General features: G+C 39.4%; 1 pseudogene; it reads left to right on the top strand.

Moving 5' to 3' along the window:
• Positions 1-790: 790 nt before the first annotated feature.
• Positions 791-2,528, top strand: LOC129657139 (olfactory receptor 5W2-like; annotated as a pseudogene).
• Positions 2,529-4,432: the final 1,904 nt, after the last annotated feature.

Here is a 4,432-nt window from a genome sequence, read left to right as displayed (position 1 = left end):
TGTGGATGGCTAAACAACCTGTGGCATGGTGCTCCTCTCTAGTTGGTGTGGGGGGTCAACGCTTACTTCTGTTAGATGAGCTTCTGTATAGTTTGGTGTGCAGTATCCTCTTGAGTTTTTTAGTTACAGTGTGTGACTGGCACCTCTAGAGTTGCAGTGGAATGTTCCTCTCAAATTGTGGAGGGGCTTTCCTCTCTGGTAGTGAAGTACACAGGCACTCTTTACAGGTGCAATATTTGTGAGCCTGCTCTCTAATTTTGGCACAGCTCCTCCTCTTTAGTCATGGCATGGGAGCCTCCTCTCTAGTTGAGGAAGGAGGCTTCTGTGTAATTGCGTTGTATGGGAATGCTCCTCTCAAGTGGTGATGTTCAAGGGGCTGCTCTCTACTTGTGCCGAGGTTACTCTTCTCTGATGGTGGTAGGGGGGTCTACTCGACTGGCACAGGTGGTGTGTCTCTATTTGGGGTGGAGGGGACCCTCTTGAAGTGCAATGTCCAGGGTCTCCTCCCCAGTTGTGGTGGTAGGTCACTCTCCAGTATTGTCAGGTGGGCTCCTCTCTTGTTGTGGCCATGGGCTTCTCTTGAGTTATGGCATAAGCCTCTTTTCAAGTTCAGGAGGGGACTCGTGGCTCCTTTCTAGTTGCTGTCTTGCCTCCTCTGGGGGTTCTCTGTGGGGAGGATGTTCTCTCTATTTGTGGCATTTGGGTCTCCTCACTAGTTTTCATGGCTCCACTCTAGTTGTGAGAGTCTCATCTTATGTTACTTCAAAACTTTAGACAAGAACACCAAAGAATGGAAAGAGAAAATTGCTCATCCTTAACTGAATTCATATTTAGGGGAATTACTGATAATTCTGGGTATAAAGTGACCCTGTTTATCATGTTTTTGTTGTTTATCTCATTAACATTCTGACAAATCTTGGAAAGATTATTTTAATTAGGATGGATCCCTAGCTGCATATACCCTTGTACTTTTTCCTCAGTCACTTCTCCTTCTTTGACCTCTGCTATTCCACAGCCATTGGCCCCAAGATGTTGGTGGACCTATTTGCCAGTTCAATTCAGTTCAGTCACTCAGTCATGTCTGACTCTTTGAGACCCCATGGACCGCAGCACACCAGGCCTCCCTGTCCATCACCATCTCCCAGAGGCATGACCATCGATTCAGTGGTGCCATCCAACCATCTCATCCTCTGTCATCTCTTCTCCTCCTGCCTTCAATCTTTCCCAGCATCAGAGTCTTTTCCAATGAGTCAGTTCTTCACATCATGTGGCCAAAGTATTGGAGTTTCAGCTTCAGCATCAGTCCTTCCATGAACACTCAGGACTGATTTACTTTAGGACGGACTGGTTGGATCTCCTTGCAGTCCAAGGGACTCTCAAGAGTCTTTTCCAACTCCACAGTTAAAAACATCAATGCTTTGGCACTCAGCTTTCTTTATAGTACAACTCTCACATCCATACATGACTACTGGAAAAACCATAGCCTTGACTAGATGGACCTTTGTTGGCAAAGTAATGTCTCTGCTTTTTAATATGCTGTCTAGGTTGGTCATAGTTTTTCTTCCAAGGAGCAAGCATCTTTTAATTTCTTGGCTGCAGTCACTGTCTGCAGTGATTTTGGAGCCCCAAAAAATAAAGTCAGCCACTGTTACCACTGTTTCCCTATCTATTTGCCATGAAGTGATGGGGCCAGATGTCATGATCTTAGTTTTCTGAATGTTGAGCTTTAATCCAACTTTTTCACTCTCCACTTTCACTTTCCTCAAGAGGCTCTTTAGTTCTTCACTTTCTGCCATAAGGGTGGTGTTATCTGCATATCTGAGGTTATTGATATTTCTCCCTACTTGCCAAGAACAAGTGAATCTCTTTCCATGGCTGTGCTCTGCAATTCTTGGTCTTCTGTATCTTTGTCAATTCTGAGTGTCTCCTGTCGGCAGTGATGGCCTATGACCAGTACAAGACCGTCAGCAACCCCTTGCTCTATGTGGTCAGTATGTCCAGCAGGGTGTGCTCCCTGCTTGTGGCTGGGGTTTACCTGGGGGGGATGGCAGATGCTCTGATAAACACAGCATTAGTATTCCATTTATGCTTCTGTGGGTCAAATGTAATTAACTATTTTTTCTGTGATTTATCTCTGCTTTTTTTTTTTTTTTTCTGTCCTGCTCAGATACAGAGGTCAATGAGTTAGTGATATTCACTGCTTTGGGTTCTATTGAAATGAGTACTATTTCAGGAGTCCTTGCTCTTATTTTTATATCATCCTTCCAGTCTTGAAGATCCACTCTGCTGAGGGGAGAGTCAAAGCTTTTACCACCTGCACCTTCCACTTAACTGCAGTGTCAATTTTCCAGGGAGCTATGCTCTTTATGTATTTCAGGCCAAGTTCATCCTACTCTCTAGATGAAGACAAAATGACCTCTTTGTTTTACACCCTTGTGATTCCCCTGCTAAATCCTCTGATATTTAGCCTATGGAATAAGGATGTAAAAGAGGCCTTAGTAAAATTGAAAGCTAAACTATATTTTTAAATATTTGCATTATGCATATGTACACACAACCACACACATATAGTAAATGTGTAATTAAAATTATATGGCATGATACATGAGAAACAATTTTCTCAAGTTCCTAAGTGAATGATTATTTGTATTAAACTCCATTGTTAAGACTGGAAGAGGAAATGGCAACCCACTCCAGTATTCTTGCCTGGAGAATCCCTATAGAGAGAAGAGCCTTGTGGGCTACAATCCATTGGGTCACAAGGAGTCAGACATGACTAGTGACTAAGCACAGGTTCACTGATAAAAAATATTGCAGGTTTCTTCAGATATCATGCTCAGTATGTAGGCAGGGTCTATATATGGCACTTACGATTTTTTAAAAAACCTTTTGACTTTTCTACTTATGCTAATTTTTGTTCATTTTTCATTCAAACATTATTTCAGTCTCACTAAAACCTTATGCAATGTCTCAAAGGTTTTGTCATAAAGTAAATCAAACATTTACTGAGCAGTCTTTTAGAACTCGGGGTTTTTATATTTTATAGTACATCTTATAGAGTCTATAATAATGAATTTAAGCTGATACTAGTAGTAGACATTAATGAACTAAGCTGTTTAGTAATAAATGAGCCACAAAATCATCATGGGATAAAAAATTTAAGGGCATTTGTGAGACATTATGGCATATTAGGAAAACCTTTCATTGTGGATAAAGCTGTAAACTTATAAAATTCTTATTTTATATAAAAGATATATAGGTTTCTATTTCTACCATATTTTATCAATTCACAAAACTCTTTTGGAACTGTTGCTCATAAAAGTAAGCCTAACTGAAAATATTGTCTGAAAATTAAAGTCTAAGACAAACAGGCCATCAGTGGATTGGCAGGTATTGTTCAGTAAATAAACATGTAATCTAATTAATTTGTCTCCATTCAAACTTCAGATGTATATTACAGCATCTAAAGACTGATTTGAACTACATATTGGTCCATTTTATTGGAATGAATAAATATGATATGAAAAAAAGAAAAAAAAATTAAGCCCATTAAATGGAAGTCAAAAATAGTATTGCAACAGACAACGTTTGATTAAAATAGGCTTCCTTGTTTAGAATTGGATAACTTAAAGAAGAACTGAGTGTTTTTTAGGAAATTCACAATTCAAATCCAAGTTGTGGCAATGGCATGGAAAGACTCTTCAATTCCACGAAAATTCTTGAAATTCCACAAAAATAGTGAACAGCGTATGAAAAGACTGATGTATTCTAGGCTGTCTACTTCAGTCCTCATCACTAACTTTCCTTCTTCTTTCCATAGCACATCCCTCTTACACATTATTGATGGCTGATGGAAAATATCTGTAATGTCAGTTGTTACTTCTCATCTTTCATTTCTAATTTTATTGGCTTGAGTCTTCTCTTTGCTTCTGTTGATAAGTCTGACTGAAGGTTTATCAACTTCATATTCTCAAAGAAACAGCTTTTAGTTTCACTGATCTTTTGTTATTATTTTCTTTATATTTTTTGTTTATTTATGCTCTGATCTTTGTGTTTTGGTTCCTTCTATTAACTTCAAGTTTTCTTTATTCTTTCTCTAAAGAGGAGAGTGAAAAACTTGCCTTAAAGCTCCACATTCATAAAACGAAGATCATGGTATCCAGTCCCATCACTTCATGGCAAATAGATGGGGAAACAGTGGGCACAGTGGCTGACTTTATTTTTCTGGACTCCAAAGTCAACTGCAGATGGTGACTGCAGCCATGAAATTAAAAGACATTTGCTCCTTGGAAAGAAAGTTATGACCAACGTAGATAGCATATTAAAAAGCAGAGACACTACTTTGCCAACAAAGGTCAATCTAGTCAAGGCTATGGTTTTTCTAGTGGTCATGTATGGATGCGAGAGTTGGACTGTGAAGAAAGCTGAGCAC

This window comes from Bubalus kerabau, chromosome 7 (assembly GCF_029407905.1).
Source record: "Bubalus kerabau isolate K-KA32 ecotype Philippines breed swamp buffalo chromosome 7, PCC_UOA_SB_1v2, whole genome shotgun sequence".
Taxonomy (NCBI): domain Eukaryota; kingdom Metazoa; phylum Chordata; class Mammalia; order Artiodactyla; family Bovidae; genus Bubalus; species Bubalus kerabau.
This window is presented reverse-complemented; position numbering and strand designations above follow the sequence as displayed.